The 27,260-nt window shown below is 46.6% G+C and overlaps 1 protein-coding gene across 4 annotated transcripts in view; it reads left to right on the plus strand.

The window, feature by feature from the left end:
- Positions 1–27,260, plus strand: part of LOC119463692 (LIM domain-binding protein 2) — a 293,348-nt gene that overhangs the window by 17,534 nt on the left and 248,554 nt on the right. The gene's annotated exons all lie outside the window — the stretch shown is intronic.

Here is a 27,260-nt window from a genome sequence, read left to right on the forward strand (position 1 = left end):
TGAATCGTGCTCGTTGGCGGATCGTGAAAAAGATACGCACTGTCGCGGTGTCCACCGCGTCGCGTCGTCGTTTGACGGCGAATCATCGACGGAGAAACATGGACAACGCGTAGCTCGCGTTTATATTTCAGGGGATGTGCCCGTGCCAAAGTGAACTGTCGTGCTGAGAACGATAGTTTTTTTTTTGTTTTTTTTTTCGATCACTCGATTTAGGTTTCTCTGTGCTAAGTCTAATACCGTGCTGCGCTTTAGTTTGTTGCTTCAGCGCCGACTTCACGCACCTCGATCCGCACGTAGTCTGTTCCAAAAGTGTGAAGGCCAGCGGTCATGTTGTCAGAGCCCATGCGATGGGAGCCTCCGGTGGCTTTTGTACCGGCGGTTTGATTGGTTGGCGCATCCCGACTGATGTGTCCGTGGCTATCGCCGATACTTTGGCCAGCCGGCAGCGAACTTTCTTTCATGTGCCAAGCCATTTGTACATACATTCGTCACCCGGTTAGCTAACGCATCCACGACGCTGAGCGGTATGAAGCCTCGTGCGCACTTTTTTTATCTTGAAGAGAGAGCTCTCTTTAATGAACTACAGAGAATTCCGCCGGCGTTTATGTAGGCACCTACATGCTACTCTGCATAGGGAAGTAGATCGGGGACTGAAAGGCTCTATAGGAGGAGGAGGAGAGCGGAGAAAGAAAGGCAAGCAACATCATGGTATGTACAGGTGATACAAAGGTAATGGTATTGATGTAAATAGGCTAGAGCTTGTCAATTATAAGCCAACGTCACGAGGGAATGAAATAACCAAAATTAAAAGCTTGACTCTACTTTGAAGGAGGAGGCATGGGATCTAGTACGCATCCTAGATCTAGCGTATCTTGGGAAGCATATTCGGAAGTGAAAAAGTGGATCTAGCTGCCAGCATAGTCCTGCATTTAAGAAATTTCAGGCGAATATACTTCAGAAAATCCGACGCATCAGTAATGGCAAACAAATGCGCCCACGTGGAAAGGAATCGCCTGTGGAGTCTGTCGCTTAACCCACTCAGCTCACCCCGTCTTTATCTGAGTCACATCCACCGCAAGCTGAGGTAATGGTTAGGATGCTGAACTAAAAAAACGATATTGATGTCATCTGACAGCTAACTTATTGTATGGCCCACAATTTTCCTTTTGCGTTATGTTAGAACTTGCGACACTAACGACGCTGGTTAGTATGAGGCTTATTGCGTTGACAACCGCCCCCCCCCCCCCCCTTTTTTTTTTTCTTCTTTTTTTTCGTACTTGATTTGGTTCCGCGCTGGGCAACAAGATGGAACACCAACTACCCCGGTGTGCCATACCCTGCTGCTTTATTTTACCTGGGTGCCGGCTTATTGTTTCCTCGTGCACCATATAGCGTGCACTAGCAAACACTGGCTTGTGAGGGCAGTGCTGACGCTTCGTCGATGTTCTTGTGGCGCAATTCGTTTGACGTCGGTTTCTGAAGTTGAGATACCAACGCGTTTAGTTTTTTTTTTTATTATTATTGTTGACACGAAGAATTGATGAGAGTCATTATCGGGTAACTATTGCAACGAGGGCCTGTGGCTCGACCGTGACACCGTCAGTGCTCCTAGCTGGGAAGTCCAGCTACAGATATCGTTGTGAAAGGAAGGCGGCATATCGTTCTACGCGCAAGATGCCCGCGCGTTCTCGCCTATAGTTGCCTGCCTGCGGCGCGCATGGTCGCGCCGCGCGGTTCCGCCTCGGGCCGGCACGCGCCGTGACTGGCGGCCGCCGTGCGGTTAGGGGTCACGGCTGCCATCCGTCTTCGCTCTGTCTCTACCGATCGCCAGTTCCCTTGCACGCTGGGCCTTGCTTCGCGATACCTCTGTCTTCCGCGGACGTGGCTCTTTCTCGCGTGTCCCTATATAGAGCCTCTGGACAGCGTGTGTTACAACGCAGCCTCGGCAGTGGGCGTGCGCGTACGTGCGTTTCGCGCGTGTATGCTCGACGATCAAACAAGGCTTCTTCTACATTTGTTTGAATTTGCTGCATGGAGCGACGCTGTGTGCAGGTCTTCATTTATCACTTTCCTTGACTTCAGCTTCACTTATTATGCAACTGTATTTTTCCGTGGGAGCCTTTGTCGACTCCGATAAGTTGTGAGTGCTTAAAACATGGGGTTGTTTGAAACTTCGCAGCGGTACATTACTAAGGAAAACCCTGTAAATTTATTAAGCGATATCAAATATTTTTTAGTGTCAAAATTGGCCTACCGTGCTGTTATAGCTAAAAAATTAAGTGAAGGAAATTGAAATGGGAACATTCTCCGCACCGACAATGGGCGCATGCGCACGGATTCTATTGCGTCAACATAACATATCCAAGTGCATATTTCAACTTATCAGACACCGCTGATTGCACTGCGTAGACTACAAATGACAAGAAAGCGACAAGCGGTATACAGCGCAGGGTACTATTACGGTATACCTTCAATAGGTAAAAGGCATTTTTGGGATTTTATAGCGAAATAACTACGTGGTGTAGTTGCATACTTCTTTTCTTAGTTTGCGATAAACCCTTTGAAGATTTGTCAAATATTTTTCAGCTTCATCGCCTTAGTTAAAATACCCCCCCCCCCCCTTAAAAAAAATGATTTTGGGAACACTCAGAGGCAGTTGCTCAAAAGCCAAACTTTGACAATTTTTCAAAAACATACTCTGGGTCACATAAATTTAACTTCCCATAGGCCAATAGTACGAATGTTTTAGATTTACCGAAAAAAATTTCGCAGGGTACAGTGCTTATAAGTTTTAGAGTGATAGGCCTTCGAATTTGTGAAATCTGCAAGTCGTTAAACGCTCTTTTCCACATTTAGTGAAATAAGAATTTTTTTGAAGAAATCCGGGCTAAGTGTCGCAAAATGAAGGTAGATTCCTTTCTATATATACCTTTTCCCACGGACCTCATATAAAACTTTCAACGAAATTTTTATATGAAGTGGGAAATAGTCGCCCCTCTTAGTCTGTCCTTGTCTGCATACACGCAAGTGTTAATGGTTACGAAGGTCGCAATGTACAGCTATGCGTATAAGTAGGGCACGGTGTTCGATAAAATTGTGAAAATATGCATAAGCCTGAACAACTTTACGGCTTCTAAGAATGCTCGGGGCGATCACTGCACACGCTTTGGATGACACGAAAAATTCAATGCTGCCTCGGCTCTTGGGTCATTCTGCAGGATATATTTCCGTCGGGGTCGGACGCTCGCGACACGACTGCCTACGTCTCCGCACCCTAGACCGTGGTTGCGCGATGAACTGTGCGTCCTTTGAAAACTCCGTACAGCCACTGCATAGATGACTACCCGGACCGCTATTGAGAAAAGATCTTTGCTCCCAGAGCAGTGATATACATATATGTTGCTTGCACACGACAAGCACCTCGGTGTGCCCCTCGTTGCAATACCCCGGTGTCGACAGTAGTATTTCAGCGACATATTTGTTAGCAAGCCGTGCCGGGCCGACTCGCGACCGCTATCAGGTCGCTATCTCCGCGTTGTTGCCCGGTTGTGTTTCCGTATACCGCGACGCTGGGCAGTTTTTTGTCCCCGTTCAGCGCTTCTCAGCTGCCTGCGACCCTACTAACAAGTTGTTTTTCTGGATGTAGAAAACGAGGATTCCGTATCAGGTGCAAATTTTGCTACCGGCCGCATTAATCATTCGTTCTACGGTACTGTTACACAAAAGCGCGAACACTGCATAACGACAGTATTCCAAATAAATATTGTGTACTGCCCACCTGCATCCATGGTGTGACGGCTGGACGTCGAGCACGGCCTCGGCCAGGGTGAATTGCGCTATGCAGTCGTATGTCGACAGTGTCTGAAGCCGTGAAAACGTGCTTTCTGTAGCGCGCTCTATGCGTGATATAATTAAAAAAAATAGTTGACCCAACACCGTTAGAAAGAGATACTGGGAAAGGGGCAAGAAGGTTAACTAGAGATGACTGCGGTTGTCTATACTTGACAAGGAAATGCACAGGTCGATATAAAGGAAAGTAATGACGTGACAGCGCGGCTCTGTGCTGCTCGCATATCGAGAATGCCGCAGCTGCAATGCTCAACTCTTTATCTTCTATCCCCACCCACCTTTGTTTTCAGTTTTCTTTCTCTTTCCGGAGCGAGAAGTCGACAGTACAACGCGACCGCCCAGTCACCGAGCGCGAAATTTAAGCAAAAAGCAAAACAAATTTATCGGGGTATAGATCACAAGACGCGCCGACCGTGCATCCTGTGGCCCGCGGATGTCGGGAATGCGCGTCCGATGCTGTCGGTGCATGGACACCAGCGCGCTGGCAGTCGCCCTTGTGCGAGATCGCTGCGGCGAGCCATCGGCGCACTGCCGCTCGCCAGAAGCCGTCTGTGCTGCGCGATGGCGACAGTGGCCGCGGAGGATGAATGGCGGACCTGGCGAATGGGGTGGACGCCGCGCGCATCTGAAGCAGGGGAGCCGGCGGAAGAGGTGGGAACGTGTCCGCGAGCGGGGAGAGCCCACCCCTGGATCGCGCGTGCTCGGGGAGACTCGGAAGCGGCGCCCGGTTCGACGCTCGCGCATCCATTTTCTTCTATCACTTTGCGAGAGGCCCTCCTCAGCGGGTCGTGGTGCGTGCCGCCGTGTGCGGCATGTAAGATCTGCGGCGACCGGCGTCTCGCGGGCCCCCGCATGGACTTGATTATATCAGCTCACAACGGGCGTGTGTGTGCCCGCTCGTTGCGTCGCGACTGTAACCAACGGCTTGACGAACGGCTGCTCGAGGGTTTGACATCGACATTCTGAACGCTGCGCAGTCCTTGAGGGGGGAACGCAGAGCGAAAAGAAAAAAAAAAAAAAATTAAAGACGAAAAGCTTGGACGCCTGCCTAACCAGGACCAGTTCCTGCCTTAGACGTGATCAAACGAAGCCGACCGGTCTCGTTGAAAACGCAGACGGAGAGTCGCGTTTCGTTCTTCTTTCATTTCCTCTCCCCAAAGTCGGAAGCCCTTCTTGTCACCGAGTCAGCACCCGCGGTGTCATTTTTTGGGCTTATCTCTCATAACGCTCCGTCTTCATTTTGTCTTTGAGTCATGCGTGCGTGCGTGGTCCATTAAAGTGTAGTTGTACTTTAGCACATCCGTGGACGAGAGCATTGCCAAAGCTTAGCGGAAATACGTCAGTGTTCCCCTGCGTGTTTTATGTGTCCCTGCATTATTATTTCTTCTTGTACTTGAGTATTGCATTGCGTAATAACGTTTTCTCTGGTTCAGAAGTAACTCGATCCTTTGTTCCGTAAAATGTTTCTTCAATTGGGCTCAACCGCACTGCTCGTGCGGCCTGCTGCTTCATTTTGTTATTTTTTTTCTTTCTGGTAGTGATACACGTTTAATGAGTGAGAGCGAAGTGTCCACTGTGCTAGTAGTGAATAGGGAAATAAGAGAGAGAGAGAGAGAGAGAGAGAGAGAGACACCCCAACAAGGCCTCCTTCACTGCTACTAGATGGCACTCTATGTGTGACCTTAACACACCAGGGAGTAATAGACGAGTGTGTCGTTTGGAGAGAATGCATCGAATGTGCTTTTTTGCAACACCACCACCATATCAAAGAATTCATCAAGCCAGAACAGCGGCAACTACTGGCGAATAGACAGCTTGAGTAAATATGTGGACGCAGACTATCGCAGGCTATCAACTGGAATTTTTAGGCAAAAAAGAAAAACAGAAAATGCCATTAAAATTACAGTCGACGGTCCACGCTAATATTCGTCTGCTTACTCGTCTCGTATCTCGTGCAGTTTTGTTCTTTAGTCATCGTGTACCAACAAGCTCGGTTTACTGGTCGAAGAGCAAACAATCAGATAAGCGAGGAAAGTGTTTTTCCAGCGTGTCCTTTATCATGAGGCTGGAGAAAACGACGAGTTGCATTGGCATTAAGTGTCTTCTCAACTGATCGTGTCAGCGTGTCGCTGGAATTCACAGACGGGTTAATGAAACTTTAAATCGAAAGCATCGTAGGATATAGCTCGGTGAAAACTCAGAGGCATCGCTATTGTGTAGAGACGAGCTTTTCTTTTCTGGATAAAACCGGATTCTTTAAACCAAAGCTTTCTTTCACTCTTGAAAGCACAGGCACTTGCAGAAAAGTGTTCGATTCTCCCAAACAACTGTGCTGATAATTCTTCAAGAATCGTAGACTTCCGGCTTCTCTGCTTTGACCACGCCAGCGTTATGCTGTCTATACTCTAGCTCGCAAGTCGTTTGCAGCGCTGCCGAAGATACGAGGCGTACACAGGCGCAATATCCTTGCGCAGCGTAATATAGTTCCAGGCGTAACCGTCTGATTAATGGCAGGGTTAGATTTTTTTAAACATTTTTTTACCCGGTACATGATACGTTACAGCCATACGTGACATGTTGGGACCTTTGCGCATGCACGTCGTATACCGCGAATTCAGCAGCCGCGGAGCACACGACGCGGCGCGGATGGACACATCTCGAGGGGCATTCGGCCTTTATATTGGCTAAGGAGTCCTACAGCTTCCACAGTACTGCGAACGACTTGTGAGATGGAGTATAGTGTCTGATCTAGACTGGATGTGTACGATATGTACGGGTTAAAGTGTCAGACGCTTCTTCGAAGCAACTTCGTGTAATTTATTTATTAAAGGGGTAAGATACATCCCTGCAAGAACTGTCTTCGCCTATATTCGCCTCTCTTAGGGTATCCGGATGCAACTCACACATTTCGCACAGCGTCTCGCAAGTTCACAACGCAGGCGAGTCTCTCCGCTGATGCGGGTCAAAGTGCATGTATACATATTCATATATAAGCAAGAAGGGGAACAGAGGAGCCTGATTTTCATAAGTCACAATCATATGAAGCCTACTGTCAACGACACCAAGGCATAGGGTGTATTACTTGGGTTAATTGAAATGTAGAAATGATAAATAAAAGGAAATGTGGTCGAAAAGGCTCGCCGTAGCTAGGATACGCGTCCATGTCTTCGCATTACGCTTGCGATGCTCTTACCAATTGAGCTATACCGCGGCGCCGTTCTTCCATCCACTTTTTTGGTTCTTGGAATATATATATATATATATATATATATATATATATATATATATATATATATTCTCATGAGAGAGAGATCCTTGCCCCAATATTTAGAAATATAAAAGTGATAACGAAACGGGCCACACAACGGGACATTTCGCCGGCTATAGAAGAACTGTTATTTAATTGAGGCTGAAATCGCAAGTTTGAGCGTCCGTCGTACTAATCACGAAATTATAGAGACACTTATTCACGGGGAAGTCATCAGAATCAAGCGAACTTATTAGGTATGTGCATTTGTTGCGTGACTTGTAGTCAGACACATCATAGTGCCATATAGGGTAAATTGTACCTTGCTACCTCCTTGTTATGCCACTAATTACGTATTCAATATGACTAAGTTACTTAACAGCCGTAGGAGATCTGCAGACGGTCGCACCGAAACAGGAAGTGATGCTAGGCTCTGTAGTCTGGACTACTTGGTGGACTCAACATGTACTGATTCCCCAACCCGATAGTGTTGCTTGCGTAGTCCCACGCCTAGCTCTAACAACATATGCGTCCATCGAGCAGTTGTCCCCGTATGAGTTAAATGGTATACTTTATAATTACCACTCTGTACCGTAACACAAAAAGGTTCCCAAGCTGTTATTATATATGAACGAGGACAGAGGCCTTCGCCTCTAGGACACCCAATGAGCGCTTTCGATTACCGTCACGTGTTTATATGAAGAGCCCCCCCCCCCCCCCCCCCTTTCATTGTGCTTCAACAATGCATCAAAAAGTCACATCGGACGCTGTATCTGTGCACTGGTGTCTGAGGACGTCGACACTGTTTCTGTGCATTTCGCTTGCTCTGAAAGCGGGCATCGAGGTCGAGGCCGCAATGAAGTCAACTGCGACGTCGTCGCGAGGAAAGGCAGCAAACGAAAGACAGCAGACGATCAGCAAACGGCAGCAATCACTGCTCGCTGATAATAGAGCGTGTATTTCTTTAGGAATTTGTTGCTGCGTGGTAATGATTACGCGACTGAACTTCAGGTTGATCACAAAGACGCGAATTCGGCACTAAATGAACTGGCAGCTGGATGAACGTCCTTTCACGCGCGTGCTGGCATGCAGGATAAAAGAATTCGTCCTTCTTGCTTTTGTATTTTGCTTTATGCGTGATAACGGACGGAGACTCGTTGAGGGACATTGACGATGGAGACTCATACAGGACGCTGAGTTTGTGCTAGTACATATCTAAAGCGGGCGCAGTGAGAACGCCTGAGCCCGGCTTCAAGATGGCCAACACGGACGATCACACGTGAGCACCTGATTTGCACGCACGCTTAGAAGTCATCGAGGGCCATGCAGACAGCCATGAGCTCCCCGCGGAGATGCGCCCGCGCGTGGAGATTGCGGGCGGAGAAGAGGGCCGTGCACGGCGCGAAGGCGTTGTGTGATATAAGGGCGCGGGGGCCAAAGCAATTGCTTTCGCATCGACCGACAGGCGGCTTGCGCCGCGGCGGGAGTCAGGTAAACGGCGTCGCGCTGCTCGACAGGGTCATCGAGCTGCCGTTGGCGCCAGACGGCGCTCTCATTGCTTTCACGGTGCGTGCCGTCTTCCGCGGCACTCTGTTCGGCACTCCTTATATATAGCGTACACGCACTCCATACCTGCGCCCGCGTTCTTTTCTTTTGCCGCGAGCTTCGAAATGTGATTTATCTGGAGGCCGCCCTTTCTCTGCGGTCGCCGTGTCTGGGCAGGGAGGCATCTCCGCGCTCGTCGCGCCGGGGTCGCGGGCGTTTGGGGACACGATCGAAACTCTATTTTCACGGCGCCAGGCGCGAACGGCTTCGATTGAATGGCCCGCTTACGCACCGACGCAGTTGGGCGTGCTCCTCCGAGGGCAGCGTGCTTGCACATCGGGCCCGCGCAAACGGCCAAGGTAATTATGGCCACGTCAGGAACACACTTGCCACCGCGCGCCGCTTGTTGTTCGATTGTCGATGGCGTGGCGTCGATGCTGTCGGCGTGTTGCGTCAGCGATCCCTGCAGGCGATCTCTCACACGCTTGTCTCTCTCCCTTTTATGGGAGAGAGCACGGCGGTGCATCACCTGCATCCTCTTGGTTTCCGTCGGCTTGTGACCACAGCGCGCTTGTCACGCGCGAACGTTCGGCGGGCACGGTCTCTTTCTGTTCGTGATTTATATATGCAAACCTATTTCACTTAGTCATCTTCCGTCCACGTCACATGTATTATGCACCCGATGTAAAAGTGGTGATCGCCTGGTACTCAATACTAAAGGCTGCATGCGTTGGCAGGGCTTGTCACTTGGAAATGTCATGCGTGCATGCGCACACATGCAGGTGCGCCCTCATGTACAGCCTTCGTCGTACTTAAGCGGAACGCACCTTTTTTGCATTGAAGCTTCTTTTTGCATTTCCTGCCGACTGTATTGAATATTTATTGTTGGTATACCCTAGATGGCGCTATAGCTTAATGCATCTTTCTTCAAAAACATTCGATGTCTGCTCCTTACAGCCCTCGTTTTTAAACTATATATGGCGCTATAGCGATGAGTCTGTATTGTTAAGGTTAAGGTTGACCCCGGCTGTGCGTCATGGCGCCTGTCAGGCGACCGGGTGATAGGTCCATTGGCAGTTTAAACTAATACCATATTCGCCCGCACATTTTCGCCTGCCTTAACTTTTTCCTCTCCAATCAATTCATCTATTCATGCTGAAACTTGCTGAGCAAAGGCCGGGTACAAAGATCGTGGTCTTTGAATAGATGCATGGGACAAACTTTTATGACATGATGCTTGATGTCGCATCCTGGCATGGAAAGCGCGCTCCTCGCTGGAAGCTTGCAATCCGCTGGTACTAGAAGCGCCGTGGAATATGGCTGACCGGCATATTAATTAACAATACGTCTGCAAGATCCGTCGCGTCGTCACCTTTTTCATAATGCAGCGCCCATCGCGTCAGCCTAACTGCAGTAATTGACGTTTTTAAATCAGTTTTGCTATAAAACTAGCAACAGATGGAGCATACGTGAGGATGCGCATATTACGCGCTCTTCTGGTAAATGTGCGCAGCAGAAAACAAGCTTCCTTTTTGTCAAAGTCAGTTATCGTTTTTCGCGACCATGATGACACGCGCTGGCAAGGTTGTGAAGGAGTAATCGTTTTTGTTTTTCTTTATCTTTTAATGTAAGAAACATGCGTCGTGTGCTTAGCTCATGTATACACCATTTATTGCATGCCTGGGGACGCGCAATGGGGAATGCTGAGGTTTAGGGATTGCTTCGTGTTTTTCTTTTGACAGACTCTGTGGCAGTACCCAAACAGATAGTCTCTTTTGTTGGTTCATTTTTTCCTTCCTTTCCTTTCACCCATCTTTGATACAATTTCTTTCTTTCCGCAGTGCATGTTAGAAAACGGTAGCGATCCTCTGGTTAACCTCCCTATCTTTCCTTTTTTATCTCTGTCTCTCTTTCCTGGAATTCTGAGGTGCCTCCTTGTAACTATATATAATAAATAGCAAACAGCACTTCCGTCAGAATCACTTTATGGTGATGCTTTTACAACAGCTGCAAACAATGGATTGACGGAACGCGTTGTAGGGGGTGCCTGAAATAATTCGGGATATATATAGCACGCGGGGTTGAAGTGTACATGAATTTCACTGCACTACGAGTGCAGTATCATCTCAACAGCCTTGCGAATGTTTCTTTTTATTTTTGAATTGGTATGTATTCCAACACGATTGCTTTCGTTTACATTGTGCAACCTAGCACTTCGTACTTACTGGCCCCTTGAATGATTACCTAAATAAACTAATCTTTGTCACGGTTTATCTGAAATTGTAGGCAATGCTTAAGAGTTTGCTTAAAGAGGTTGCTTCTCTTATAGAGCAAGACTTTGAACTAGTTCAGAGGAATCACTTGAAAGCGCGCTCAAAAAAAAAAAAGTTTATTTGATATGTACTCAAGTTTAGTATATTCTCTCTTGGAGATCGTATACCGGATACCTATATCTCTCTCTAAGGGTCGCCGCACGGGTCCGTCGTACCATGTTGTATAGGATAACCGAATGTCCACCAAAAATCAATATCATGCCACCAGGAGCCGCGGTTCTTTCTTATCGCCCTAATTAGACAACCCTGCTCTGGGCGGCCTCGGACAGAAAAGTGCTTACACTCACTGAGATGTGGTATATTCGGTGGCACCGCATCTCACACTTTCGGAGCTTGCTTAATCAATTTTTATCTTAACGCACTAGAAACGGTGACCGACATTCGTCTCTGAAGAAAGGGTAAGCAGGAAAAAATATCGCTGTCGGGCCAATATTGTTTGGTTTGTTAGTTCCACCAAAGACCACTGGAAGGTAATTACGCATTGTATTGTACAGCTAGACTTCAGCTCTACCAGTGGACTGATAATTATAGCCAATCTTTTATCCTTAGTACGAAAACAGTGCCTAGCTTCGGCACGTTCTAGCCTGCATTCGTACTGTCTGATTGTTGTAGCCGAGTTCGCACTAATAGTGTTTTTCTTTTATTAAAATTTTATTAGATCTGCTACTTTTGCGCACGACAAAAGTAACGATAATAAAGCAATAAGAGGATAAAGTAGGTCAGCGCTATCTATACAGTGAAAACAAAGATTGCAGGCTTTTACGTCACAAAGCCAAAATATGCCGAGCAAGGACATAGTAGGGGGCTCCGGATTAATTTGAATCTTCGGGATTCTTTAAAGTGCGGGGAATGCTCCACCCACAAGCGTTCATTGCCGCCGTGGCAACGCGCAGGTTGACATAGCCTGTACTCGCGACGGAGTTCATTGTACTTGCTGATACGGATTAAGCGCTCACGGGCTTGAATTTCGTATTTGATTGTGAACCCCAGGTGGTCCAAATCTCCGGAGTCCCCCACTACGGCGTGCCTCATAATCAGAACTGGTTTTGGCACGTAAAACCCCATAATTTAATTTTTTTATTTGATTGTGCACCAAAGCAATTTATTAGTATACTAATGAGTGAATTTAACTTATTATTAATTTTATTGGCGTTTATCGCGCAAATTCGGGTGTCCGGCTGCCAGTGCCGTGGATCCTGGCCAGCAAAAATTATCGTTTTGTTTCGAATCCCTTGTTTTTAACACGTTGACGTAGTTGCCGATGAAACAACCTTTGAAGTTTTAAAGAAAACTGAACTGCGTAAACTAAAGGGGAAGTGAAAGATGACAACTGTCGTTGACACTGGCGGATTAGTAACTGTTCAATTTCCTTTGAAGATGTACTGCAGCTTATAAACTTATTTTTTTCCTCAGTTATCAACTGTATTTCATATGATGATGAACATAAATGCATTTCGTTTGCCATACACCTTTATTCGATACATTTTATTAGAAATGATGGATTGCGAGTGTGATTCGATATCCGAACCCATTTTTCTGAATATTGTTGTTCAATTTCATTCGAATATTCCACTATTCGAACACCTTTAGACAAAAGTACCGTGCTTCTAGAGTAATTGAAGCCTTATAGCGTCGATCGGATGCTCAGACTGTCAGATTCGCTCTACTTTGACAGACTTTTTGCAGTTTGCTTTTACGAATTGGTCGAATGCATTGTGCGCAAGTGGATGAGACGCGTTCGCGAATAAAATTTTCTTGGCAGTTGGTGTTTCGGCTTGTGGTGAAGCACAATCTAAAAAAAAAAAAAGCAAAAGAACAACAAACAAGGAAACAAAAACAAGGAAAAAAAGCCATTAATTATTATTGAAGGCAAAAGGTTAAGCGTTTATATCCATCGATTTACACACCTTAATAAGCAGGGAACACATTTAGTGTGTTTTACTACGTCAACGGAGAGGCAATGCAGTGACATCACATCCACTTGGTGACGCTAGCAAACGGTGCATATGCTGTTTTGACCTGTCATCTCTCGTATAAACTACCGCCACGCACCTTTTATGTATGCTCGAGAAAGTGATCAGTTACGGCGTGCGCTCCAGTTTATTTCAGTCGCGTCGGTTGCAATGTCAGGGGTACACAATGTAGGGAGCCTACATGCAAGCGCTCTTTCAGCGCTTGCGTGTAGGCTCTCTAGGTGTTCTGATTTTTTTTTTTTTTTTCCTTCTGCACAGTGTGTAGCGCAAGAAAGTTTCACGTTTCCGCTTCTCCTGGTGGATTACTTGTTGAGACGCACACTACTTCCACGACAAATTGCAATCTTCAGTTGTTTAAATATACTCAAGTAAATAACAAGTTGTATATTCGAGCATTGTTGTTCCAGCCGATGGACACTAAATTCGAAGGCGAATAACCGCTGGTAGTCGGTGCAGCTTTCCGCAATATAACACACCAGGAATGCAGGATAGATAGACACACTACGTCTTACCGGTGGTCATTTACTTTTTTTATTTTTTTGAAGAGAAGTGTTACCAGCCAGACACCATCGTCATAACTTTTTGTTACCGCTCGTTTTGTGCCATTTATACGGAACACGGCGTTTCCGCGTAAGCGCTGTCGAAGTCACAGATTTCTGCACGCGGCGGCCATCACGCCGCGCGTCTCTTAAAAGTTTGAATTGCCACCACGGCGTTTCTTCATAGAAACGCGCTGATCGTGTTCAGTCGTTGCGCCTCGAGAGGTCCTGCTCGTCCTTGCCGATCCGTTGTACGGGCGCCCCACGGCGCGCGCTTCAAACCGACGACGCGCCGGCGGCGGCCATGCGGCGAACGGTGGTGCGCGCGCGCGGGGAAATCGTGGCTGTCGGTGGCGGGGTGGCCGGTTTCTCGGCCGCTCGTACGGGCCGGCCGGCCCGAGGCGTCGGCGGCGTCCGCTGGGCCGTGGCGAGGAGGCGCCGTTCCGGAGGGCTGCTTCCGTCGGCGCCAGTTCAGTGGCCCAGGCGTCCGGCTTGGCGCAATCATCTTGTCATTCCGCGGATTAACCGTAGCCCGGCTGGACACACTCGCTGGAGGCGCGCTCCAGCATTCGGGGGAGATGGGCGCCCCCTTCTTTTCTTTACTCTCTTGTAATTTTTTCTTTCCCTTTTCGTTCGATGGCGTCCTTGTCGCGCGCACGCGACCGCGAGTATTTCCTTCAGCAAAAATTCTGAGTCAGATGAGACAGATTACGGTATGGACGGTGCTGGGGGCTGCTCTGCTGCTCAAGTGCGAAACATGGGGGCTTGCAGAGCGGGAGGTTTTTGTCGAGCTGGAGGTTACAACTCACTTTTGTGATATAGTGTGCCGAATCGGACGATTCGCGAGTTCACCTTTGATGTGGAGCGGAGAGGAGGGATAAAGCGCCGACTTGAGATACATGTGCTATAGTGAAGCTATGCGGAGCCGGCTCAACCAGCGCCAAAACTTGTTCTAGGTGGCTTTGGCTCAACCAGCCTGTTTCGAGCCTGTTGAGGCAAAAAGCACGCACTCGCGCCTAAAGATATCTTGTGCAAAATCACGATGGCTTCATTGTACGATGAGGGAAATATACACACGTCGTCCCCGCGCCCGCTGCACAATGTTCCTGCTAAATAAAACCAATCCTTAAAAAATAGAGTGAACGAGGGTGTGGTATGTTGGGTGAGGGAGGGGGGGGGGGTCGAGAATAGGAAGTACTGCCTACAAGCGTTGACGTTAGGCGTTGTTGGTACATTTTCACAGGTTTATAGGGAAAATAGAAAAAGCGGCCACAAGGACGGACAGTGAGCACACGAAACCAGCGCTAACCAAGACGCTAAGAACGTCTAGCACGTCGAAACCCACTGCAGGATGTTTTATCCCCCAGCGGAAGGCCAAGATGTCATAAGAAAGATGCTCCCGCATTTCGCGAGGGCTAATTGACTGCACCGGGTATTGTCGGTGTGCTACATATAGTATGCGCTCGAGGCGTTTATAAATTAATAAAATTCACTCATCTCTTAAACGCGGTGGTTCGGGTAGTTTGATAACTTCGAACGGAGCAGTGTTTCTATACAATACATTATTCATACATTTTCCAAGCATGGTAGCATGGAAAAGAACGTAACATGAAGACATTGGCAAGGGAACTTCACTCTGATATTATGATTCACTAGAAGCGCTGAATAAATTCGAGTAGGAGCACTTGGAGAGTAACTTGAGACGGAAAAAGACGAAATTTGCTTATGGAAACGCCAGAGAGCGTGGCCTGATGTAGGCTGTCTTCGCCTTGATTTAGTCCACGTTTTAGGGTGGTTGTTAAATATGTCTCAAATGGCCTCTCGTACGGCGACGGGTTCATGCAGTTGTCGTTGGTGTCGTTTTGTGAGCCAGGTGATATCCTCGTTTGATGCCTACAGTTGTGATAACAATGACCGCAGTTGAGGTGGACGAAGTGACGGAGCTGTCCGCGTAGGTGTGCACAGTGTTGCCATATGCACGTGATATACTGGGTGTTTTACGTAGCTTGAACAAGAAACAAAAAAGACGCGCATCGTTAGTAGAATATAACAACGGCTCGCAGCCGCCTTGAGTTACTCAGAGTAATATTGTACTGCGCATATGGTTAGATAATTACATAAATTAATTTATGGGATTCGATAAGTATTCACTTTAGAGCGTAAGACATATTTGGAAAAAAAAATTTAGAGCGTGCTCAAAAACACCATATGAAGTCTGTTTTCGTGATGTCTTTTCCAGTCTCAGAAGAAAGCTCGAGAGATATGAGAAAAATGACGTAACAATACGCTCTTGCAAGCTTGAATTTCAGAGCTCTCATTCGTGTTTTCAAAGAACGAAGTTGACATGTCCTACACAAAAAGCTACAGGCCATGACATCGAGGGCAAGCTGCAGGCAGTCACGTCAATGATAAGCAATAAATCAACTTATGCACCAAAGCCAACGTTTAATCATTTTCATAGTAGAACTTAATGAACTAACTCATGTGTGTGCGATATATATATTACATGTCCGATGGTTGGTTTCGAACCTGGGAACCTGGTTTCTCCAGCACGGACGCCCGATGCTCTAACCGTTAGGCAACAGACGTATGCCTGAAAAGGCGGAACAAAACGCCCTTAACCCTCGTACGAGCTACTGCTTTGGGACGCTTGGCGTGTTAGCCTCTTCGCATAGCAACAATTATAAAAATTGAGTGCGGGCATCTTCTAGCTGACAATAAATCTAGAAGTTAAGGGACGCGTTCGTCGCCGTGATTGGCTGTTCGTCTCTCATCGTATATATATTGTGGCGCTGTGGCGCGTTTCTACAAGGTCGAGAACGTCGTGTTTTGTGATTCAACACGTATTAATGCTGAATAAAATGTGTACTTGCTATGCAAGGTTTATCATGGTGGCTGAGGGACGCGTTCGTCACTGAAATCTACAGCGCGTCTCTCGTTGTAATGCGCCACTAAAAAAAAAAATCGCTCGCTTGTGGCAGATAGCATATTTTCTTGAGTTGGATTACTCGAAGAGGCGGACATTACTTGCACGACAAATCTAAATGCATAATCGTCTAATTAACAGAGTTTCACTAATTTAATTTTTAACTAATCACACATAGCAATTTACGTATTGTAGCCGGTGAGTTCGCGAGACGTACCTTGGAATGAATTCTCAGGATGACACCAGGTTCGAGATATGCGTCGTAAAACTTGCGGTTAAAATGCACTGTTGTTCTAGCTTCTATTTAAACAAAACGCCGTTTCATGCGCTGAAACACGAAAATAGCTTGGACGCCAATGTATTTATTTCATCGCGCGCGCATAGGGAAGGAATATCTTCAAACTGGTGTCATTCTCAGAATTCGTTCAAGTGGAATCGCTTTGCGAACTCACCGTCTACAATTGTGCCTTAAAGCAATTAGCTAGAAACTTCATTAATGAAAATTATTTATGTAGTCAATTATGCATTGCGATTTCCCGTGCAAATAATATACGTCTCTTCGAATAACCCAGCCCAATGACTCCAACTGCGCTATCAGCCACAGGCGATTAAAAAAAAAAATCTGTCAAGTCTAAAAACAATTTCTGCATATAGATAGACGCCACCGCGGTAATGTGCTGTCTTGCCGAGTAGACAACTTAGAGCACTGGGTATGAGCCCGAATAGACAACTTGCGGCTCGCTGGCCGTAACAACTCGGGTCACTGGTTATATATATATATATATATATATATATATATATATATGCATGTGCCCATTCTCGGCCAATCCCCCAGAATGGATGGATCCACCATGACACAAGAGGTACGATGCCCTAAATGGGGGCATCCATTTATATGTAGCACTTCTCTGTGCGTACATCTCGCACCAACATTCTTTCCTCGACAAGCATATCGCCTTCTCCCTCGTGCCGCGGCAGACAGTTACAGACGACGAGGCTGCGGCGTTGCTAACTCCAACAAGCTTCACATCATATGGATTGCAACAATGCGTTGGATCTGCGTGTTCTTTTCGTGTGTTTTCAGACTGCCTGCCCACGCAGTAAATAAGAAAGTTTCGACAAATAAGAAATACAAACGGAAGTTCCATAGTCAATGACTGTATTGGGACCTCCACGACCTGTTGCCAGGCTTGAAAGGAGAGCGCTCATTGCTGTCGAATAATCGTTTGTCGGCACAGTGTGTTTGAAGTGCCGGGGGCTTACATATATGTACAGTCGCTCTCTTTTGGTGTTTCGCCTTTTACTTTAGTACTTGTTTATTCTTTCCCTTTTTGTTGTTGTTGTGAGTATGCGTCGGTGTTTGTTCGTGTTAACCTGTCCTTCTTGTTAGTACTTCTAATCATGCTCGCATTGAGACCTTGCCCATAACAGAGATGTAGTAACTTCCAGCCTCTCCAATGAGGATTTCAGTTAACCTTAGCCTCTTCTACAGTAAGCGCCGACAAGAGCAGCGTAGGATTGCGAAAAGCATAGTCATTTTGTGCGTTCGCAGCGGCTTCGCTCTCGGATGCAGGAGTGGCGCGTGTAGCATACGTGACGAGGAAACGAACGAATGAGAGTAGCGCCGGCGACTAGCCAGATGCGGTGGTGGCGCCTCGGCGACAGCTTGACACCGTTGCAGCCACCGTCAAATGTCATCACTGCAACACGGAAACGGCGCCCAACTTTCGACACCTGCCCCACGGTGGCTAGACGCATGCCGACGCCTTTATAGACGCCACGCGTGGGTGCGGCGCGCGCTCATTAGGAAGAGTGGATTCCCGCGACGGAGTGCATCTCGCCCTCGTTCTTCGCTCTGGGACGCGGCATAATACGAGCGATGTAGATTGCCTTCGTCCTTGTTACCTCTTTCGCAGGCGGACCCCGGCGCCAGCTCGTTTGATAAGTGCGATCAGTCACCCATTTGCTTTTACTTTTCCCTTGGCTTAAGTAATCCGCTACTTTCTGACAAAAATTATAATAATAATACGGGGAAAAAGTGTTTTGTAAGCAGAGGCAGGGTGTCGGAACGAAATGTGTTTTGTTCTGGTTTTAGTTTCGCTCCGCTGAAAAAAAGTTCCGTTCCGGTTCTGCTCCGGAACGAAAAAAAAAAAAGAAAAACAAGATCCGTAATGGTTCAGAACGGTTTCGGTTCGCATGCAGAAATTTTCCAAGCAAAGCGACGATAAAAACATAGTATTTAGTTTTCTCGATAATTTGCCAATAAATTTCTCAATATTTCTGTTTCTCAACATATTTCTCAAATGTTTTTCTCAATTTATTTGTCTATGGGCGCGGTAAGCGTTATGCGCGTGGTTTGATACGGTAACGCGAATGTTATGCTGCTGCCGACGAGGGCTTGCACTATAGTCGTCTCGCCCTCGGTGAGGCCGTCCTTGCGTCGCGCTATTCGGGCTATTCGGAGATCATGCTCAGTGCCTCGAGTCGAGGCACTGAGCATGATCTCAGAAGCAGCCCGTCATCGAGTGTACTCGCCGAAATGCGAGACCACTGTTCCGATAAAACGAACATAAACGAATATAAACGAACGATAAAGCTTGGGTAACAAAGCGTTATTGTACCCGTAGAAAGCGAAACAATCAGCTCTTGAGCGCGCAAGCCCTGGGTTTTGCTGCTATGCCGATCTGCTAGTGCACCGAGCGGCAGGCTTAGATTAGGGGAGCGCTCGACCGGCTATCGCTCGCACTATCGCTGCCTGAGATAGGCGCTAATTCTGACGTTGCCTGACGTCGGTTGTTGCAGATTGCCGACTTTCCCAACCGAAAACCGCTCAAAAATATTTAGTTTTAACTCCGAAGCAAAATAATAAACAACGTTTCGGTTACGTTCTCGTTCCGGTCAAAATATTGGTTTTGATGGCTTTTCGTTTTCGTTCCGTTCCGACACATGGAGCAGAGGTGTCAAACCGCCATTGACTTGAGACGAAAACGTTTTTGACATTTCGCCCCCACGTGTCTCTCCGTGCCCATACAACCCCCCCCCCCCCCCCCCCCCCTTTCTGACATGAAATTAAAGTTAATGTTCAAAGTTAAAGTCAGGATTAGGCGATGCTACTAATTTGCGCGGCTGAATGGCAAGCAGAAACACTTTCTCGTGCCTCTGTTTGCGCGATATCAGCTACAACAATACTGCGCCCTCTTGTATTTGAAAGAGCGTCTTAACTTTAAAAAAAATTGTAACGAATATATGTATCGTCAGACCTAAATCATTACTGTTGCTGTTTGTGTATAAAGACATACGCACACCTTGTTTGACGCGACTGCGTTTTCGGCTCTGGCGGCCAAGTAATGTAGGCCTGGTTACAAAAGCTCATAATAAACTCTGTCATTGGATGAAATTTCTGCGCCTGGAGATCATATGCTCAAAAAAAAAAAAGAAAAAGAAAAAAAAGCGTATAAATAGCACTGCTGTGCATGGTTTTCTAAAGCTTACCGAAGTTGTAGAAGGCACCTTTGATCGAAAGTCGTTAAAATCGCGCTGTGCAAAATTGCATAGCGATGTATAATTTGAACGAATACAGGAACGCGTTTCCGTAAGGGCTTGTCTAAAGAAGCGCATCGGGGCTTTCCCTATGATAGAAAGCCGGCACGACGCTTTTCGACGCACTCATTCGTGCTGTATACGCTCCGAAGCCCGAAGAACCTCGCCTTCATATCGGAATTTTCATGGTGGCGCTGCGGCAGTCGGACATAACGCACTGAGAGATGATCTCAGCGCTACCAAAATTTGCGCGTTTGGAGAAATAAAGGGGCACTGAAAAAGCAACATTAAATATGATGCGACTGGTAAAGAACTTTCAAAGCCATATTTCATTCTTTTGTCAGCAAAAAATGTCGATTGACAGTGCAGAAAACCAAACCCAAACTTCTCCTCTTTCTTGTTTTTTTTTATATTTTTTTTAATTTCTAGCTGAAACATCAGCGCGAGTACGCCAGTGGGACGTCACAAATGTCCGCGTATTTTATGGTATTTGTGCCCTTTTGTTGCAGGAAAAGGTATTGAAACTTGATAGGTTGAGCCTTTGGTCCGTTTAGAGCTCAGCGTTGTCCTTAACCGATAAATGGTTAACTAAATTCGAGTGGACGCCCTCAAAATCCATGTCGTGGGACGTTGTCACAGCGGTGTTGTTACCTTTCTTTCTTGCGTATTGTCTGGCTTACTAAGCTTGCCCGCACGGTAAAATTGGCTGTCCTGCGATTGCAAAGATACTATTATACAGCTTGGTAATTTTTTCTCTAGTGTCCCTTTAAGTTGTGTCGCTGTAGTGGCTGTAGCTAGCTAAAAAGCCGCATGTTACCAAGGACGAGGAAACGTTTCCGAATGAATTTTGCTGTAGGCCGCGAAATGCAAAAAAAAAAAAAAAAAAAAAAAAAAAAAAAAAAAAAAAACGCGTGTGCATGTGCTTCGCGTGCAAGTAAAAAAACCCCAGGTACATAGTCGAAGTCAATCCAGAGCATTCCACTGCGGATAGCCCGTGTGTTGCTTAAGGTACTTATAAACCTGATCATGAGAAGGGACTTTCCAGAAGAATAAAAATGGGTTGGAGCGCATGCAGGTAGGGATTACGACACAGCGCTGATGTGTGTTCCCCTTCTTGTCTTTCTTGTTTTCGCGCTGTTCCCCTGTCCGGTACGTACCGACTAGCCGAAGCCTCTACGGTGTTGCAAGGGATTAGCAACTCGTCACCGATAGCCTTACCGCTATCGTTGAAAAGAAAAGTGCATAATCATTACGTTCTACCAGTACTAACATATGGCTCAGAAACTTGGAGGTTAACAAAGACGCTTGAGAAGAAGTTAAGGACCGCGCAAAGAGCGACGGAATGAAAAATGTTAGTCGTTACGTTAAGAGACAGGAAGAAAGCGGTGTGGATCAGAGAGCAGGCGGGGGTAGCCAATATTCTAGTTGACATTAAGAGGGAAAAAATGGAGCTGGGCAGGCCATGCAATGCGTGGGGCAGATAACCGGTGTTCTATTATAGTTACTGTGTGGGTGCCAAGGAAAGGGAAGTGCAGTCGATGACGGCAGAGAATTAGGTGGTGTGATGAAATTAAGAAAATCGCAGGCATAATCGATAATCAGCTAGCGCAAGGCAGGGCTAATTGGAGATCGTTGGGAGAGGCCTTCGTCCTGCGGTGGACATAAAAAATAAGCTGATGACGATGAAACTGCGATAATGAATCAGTCCTGTAGCACACGTCAAATAAAATCAAATTGTGAATGCCACAGCCATGCAGTCTGTTGTTTTACTCGCGCGTGTTAAGCAAAGCAGACCCTCGGTCTATAGCTGGTTACTGAACATGAACAGGTATCTATCGCTGCACTTTATAGAAGGCAAAGTACAAGAAGGAACAGGGAGAATTTAGCGCAAACCACCGACTAAAGGATATTAGCTTCATGCGCCGTCGCAGCGCATCTGTAGGGCCGCGTGACACAAAAATTAATCGCGTGGTAGGTCACAAAGTTGCAGTTACGCCCGTATAGTGCGAATCGGTGACGCAACAGCTGACGTAGTACATGTCTTGCACCGTCTTGTACTGTATCGGATGGACTTGTTGGAGTAAACATTTGAAGTAACTATTTCGAGAAGAAGACGAAAAAAAAAAAAAAAAGACACATAGGCCGTTATAACTAAGGCGCCTTTCGCAACCAGACGATGACGCGTCAAAAGACAAAGCAGGCGCCGACGCCAGCGCCGGCCAGCAGAGAGGAGAAGCCCAGCGGGCGTCAGCCAATCATAGCAGCTTGCGGCGCGAGAAGAGACTTTTTTTTTGCCAGATACAGACTGCAACAACTCCATACACGAGGCTTCTCTCATTGCAGGATGGCTATGATTCTGCCGGCCTCCTGCCGCTTGATCAAGGAGTAAAGAGTTTTTTTTTTTTCTTTTTCTTTTTCCCCCTTCATGCCTCTGTTTTCACACATAAAAAAACTGCTATATATGCCTGTGGCGCACAAACCGATCATGTCCGCGCTGTTTCGAGAGAAAACCGCGTGGCCCCAACACTGTCTATACGGAACACGGAACCTGTCGTCCGGGAGTAGTTGTCGTTACCATCCTTGTTTTGTTTTTGTTTTCTCCTCCGGGTATCTGTTACATCAACCATACCGTCAGCAACAAACGCGCACGGAAGCTTTTCTTCAGCCTGACACGCTCACTGTTGTCTCGAGACCGTGCGAAACTGCATGATGTGGTGCTTTCGCACGAGTTCGTGCGTGTCGAAGGCAGGCGCGCAACAGAAAGCTACGTATACCATACGCGCGTGATCCACGCATTGTCGTATAGTACGGTATAACGCCGCCATAAAATTTCTCTCTCCCACGCCATCTCGTCACCGCCGAGAAGGCGGGAAGTCAGAGGAAACGTGGAATGACCGTTACTCGCTATTAAATGGTATAGAAGTCGATCATGACCACGTTTATGAAAGACAGACTTTGACGTTCTGTTGGGCTCGCTTGCCGGGACTTGGTTCCGAGTAGGCACAACTGAAAATTGTTCTAAATGACCAAATCGAAGAAAACGGAAATTGCTGTGATTAATCGCTAGTGGTCGTTAGTGCATTAATTGTTTTTACCGTCTGCGCATTTCCCCTCTTAAACCACAGGCATTTTCCTTTAAAAACAAGAAGAAAAAAAACAATCATTATTCTGCACCTTTTGCATGCTGACGATCTTTCACGCACCAGCGCAAGCAACCGAGTCTACCTAGGTCGTCTATCTATAGTGAGCCTCTCATAGATGTCAGTCTAACAACAATGATGCCAAAGAGGAGTTTCACCCGCTCAGCTCTGCTCACGTGATGACTGATCCAGGTTCACATTACGTTCGTTTACTTCCGCGACATCGAACATTTACCTACACTCGGCTTTCCGTTATATATAGTTGAAGTCAGCGAAGTATAGGCTCTCCCTGCGTCGGCCGCAGCAGCGAACAGAAGCCCGGCGGTAGGAGGACGCGATGGCACGACATCGACGAAGACTGCTTTTACGTGTACCAATTAAGGTGGCGGCTACCCAAAACGTCGTATTGAACCACGCACGAACTGTCGTACGATCCACGTACGAGAGATTCCTGGATTCCGGGACCTATACTGTCATCGTGTGTTGCTGGAGTAGCTGGTGTAAACTGGGAAAAAGTGGGACCTATAAACCGGAGCGCCGTATTTAGGAGCCGTACAAAGGGCTCTATAACTCATCTTCTCAACATCCAAACAGTGTACCTAAAGTTTCCTTTCGTTCTCTTGCAACCTTAGCTTTCCTGTTCGGCGGGTGCCGCATCGGCCCGAGACCTTTCATGGTCGCGCGAGCCGGTATTCCCCACAGTTCATAAAATATATCCACTTCTGCGTGTCAATTGCACAGTCTCTGGGAAAGATGTGCACTTTCCTCGAAGCTGCCCATCTATCCAGAACAAGAGGAAGCACCACAGCCGCCGCCGTTACAACAAAAGCGAGGACCATGACGTCGCTGAATAATTATCTTGAGCAGTGGACCCATACTTGTGAACTGGCTGCTATATACTAGGCAGCGCCGGAGACAGGTTTCCTAAATCGTCGTTATTCGCCAAACGCGCTTTCCTTCATAGTCCGATTTTCCAGATAGTAGAGTAATCATGTTGCAGGCATGCTCTCTTAGAAAAAATACCGACGTTGTTACTAACATGACATTAGTAATTCACCGTCTCATGTGCTGCTAGGTTTGTAGTAGAGTGGTGTTAGTAACGGTGTAGGAATAATCAAAGTGCATAGTCGAGAAGCCAGTTGCAAGAAGAAGAATCGACTTTGGAAAAAGTAGTGTCATGTACTAAGTGCTTGGACACTGCGTAATTTTTCATAACATGATCACCGAATCATACCTGTAGCAAACACAAGAATGCATGGCATAGCAAATACACAAGTGGCCTTGAAAGAAGCCCGCTATATAGTTTGCCGTTGGTTCAATAATAATGTCTAGGAGGACTCGGGCATTCTAAAGCAAATTTGCCAGCGGTTAGCAATTCTAATTCTCTGTTTCCTTCTTTAGACATCTACAAATTTAGAGAATTTTCTTTTTAAGTTCACGGATATTGATATTGGTATACTATACCGTGCGCCCGTAAAAATAAAACAAATGAAGACATTGCGCCCTGGAAAATATCTAAGGTGCTTTTGCGGACGCTGGTCGGCATGCAACACGATATTTCGGGTGTTTTCTGTCGCGCAATAGACGAGGTGTTACGGGCGCCGATCATAGCTTCCGATATAGCACTCAAACAGCGGCACTTGTTCTTTCATTGCTTCGCAAAAGCTGTAAAGATTTATTGTTGAAGCCTCAGCAGGAAATAGACGGTATTACAAATGCTACCAAACATCTATATAGACCCTAAACCCCTTGTTTTTTTTTTTTTTTTTTTTTTTTTTTGCGTGTGCTGAACAAGTTGTGGCCCCTGTGGTGGCAAGTTTTCGTATTAGCATCTGCCGCCAGTTTTGCCCGTTATAAAGATTGCGCAGGTTTCTCGCTCTCGTAACGTCATGACCACAGAAACTTATACCTAGTTATTTAAAGTTGGCGCACGCAGTCCGCCTGCAATGAAGACAGTACAACCATACAACAATGCCTTTCACTATGGTGATTGTCCACTCAGTAAAAATAGCAGGTTTGGTGAATTGGTAAGCGGTACACCATTAGTAACACAACACAGACATTGACTGAGTAAAGGAAGTGACAGCAAACGCGCGTCCTGTCCTGCGCCCTTTGCTCTCTTCACTGCTCGCGTGTGTATAGTGCTTGTGCTATATAGTAACGATGGACTCGCGATTGTTCTGCGTTTAACATTTATGGCGAACCCCAGTGGGCGAAGAGGAGCACGTTTAAGTGTTCGGGAATTGCTCTCGAGAGGGCTCGCGGCGGCCTCGCGGTGACGCCGACGATCGAGAGAGCGCTGTTCGAGTGGTTGTAAAACGGCTGCCCCACGGAACGCCTGTCCCGCGTATTTTGGGCACGCCGCGCCGCCACGCGTTTTTCACGGCGCATATGAACGCTATACGCTGGATGATATACCGCGGCGGAAAGGCGGCACTCCGCATTTAAGCGACGAAGCTTGTATCTCGGGTCAATATTTATTCAAATACATATCAAGCTATGCTTTCATTTGACAACCCCTTAACCGGTTGAAATTGTTCAGTTTAAGCGAAAGAGCCTAGCTAATGCTAGGAGCAGATTTGTACGCTCTCAAACTTTATTTTTCTTTATAAACACCAGCGAAAGCAGGGTAATTAAAAAAAAAAAAAAATCAGGGCGTCAACTGCGTGGCTCTGCGATTCCACAGCAGAGACTTAGATTCATAGCGGATCCTTAAGCTGCAAATGAAATAAATAAATAAATAAATAAATAAATAAATAAATAAATAAATAAATAAATAAATAAATAAATAATAAATAAATAAATAAATAAACACATTTGTAGCGAACCGAATTGACTTTAATATTTTAAAATATATGTGAGGTTGTTACTTCGTTAATGCGACTTTTGCAGAAGTGTTCTCCGCAATATCATGATATTTTCTGGAATTTGGACATGCTTTGCTTTGCGCCAGTTTATTCAGACTACTTCCTGAAGCAGGCGAAATCGGCAACAACATAGTCTTAGCAGTCTTAGAAAAAGTCACTGATCTAAAAACAGTTTGCTGCTTGTCAGTTCTTGCGTTTCCACATTTCTTGCGGCTTCTCTGCTGTATCTACAGGTAAAACACCTGTAAGGAAGTGCGTATGTATCCCACAAAAGGTGTGTGCTCAGGGCAAACTTGGAAAGTAAAAAAATGCATGCTACTTCCCCCACGTCCGGCCTCCTTTTTCTCAGCCATTCCGGTCTTATGTCTGCGGGATTTTTACCAATTTTATCACAAGTTGGCAGCTGCGTATGCAAACAGAAAAGTTATAAGCAGTTAAAACAACTAACATACATTTTATTTCACTTTGCAACTTTGTGTTGCCGCTTACCATTCTTCTCCATACGAAACTCCCATCCTGCCCATGCCCGTTATTGTGCCTGGAGAATCATTGTTTTATTTGTGGGGCGTAAAATCTGTGCGCTTCAGGCGCCTAGCAGATTCACTTCGCAGATTTGCAGCATTTGATTTTATTATTATGTGGAACGCCATTCAGCGCAGATTGTACTGCGTGGGCATTATACGCCGCGAAATAAAAGCGTGCCAGAAATACGTCGGAAATAAATTTCATGTGGCCTGTTCCTTTTATGCTAGGTGCTTCTGTTAGCCCGAAGGAATTCGCCATTCGGAAACTTTCAGGTGCTCGCCGCGGGACGACATCGTGAGCGCTCAGCAGACATGTCGAGACCACGCGCTTTTGATACGAGAGCATTCCTCGCGTGTTTTCAACATTCTCAGAGAAGCGTGCGGTGAAATTTACGAAAAGTTAGCTTTAGTATCACATTCAGACGCGCCGAAAAAAGGGGCGACAGTCATTTGCTTTGACGTCGTTTTATGTATTTTTGTTTTGATACATATTTCATGTTTTGTGTGTGTGTGTGTGTGTGTGTGTGTGTGTGTGTGTGTGTGTGTGTGTGTGTGTGTGTGTGTGTGTGTGTGTGCGCGCGCGCGCGTGCGCGTTGCCCTCTACTTGCATCTTAGTGAATTTTCTGTCGTAACAGGGTTGCCTTAATTGTATTCATCTTCAGTTTGTGAGGTGTACAGTTGTCGCTGGTGCTCGCCTTTACAGAAGTGGGTGTGAGCATTTGTCTGGCTACTGCGACAAACAATAGCTTGAACAAATAATGTTCGGTCGCGTGAAAT

The sequence above is a fragment of the Dermacentor silvarum genome, chromosome 1 (genome assembly GCF_013339745.2).
Source record: "Dermacentor silvarum isolate Dsil-2018 chromosome 1, BIME_Dsil_1.4, whole genome shotgun sequence".
Classification (NCBI taxonomy): domain Eukaryota; kingdom Metazoa; phylum Arthropoda; class Arachnida; order Ixodida; family Ixodidae; genus Dermacentor; species Dermacentor silvarum.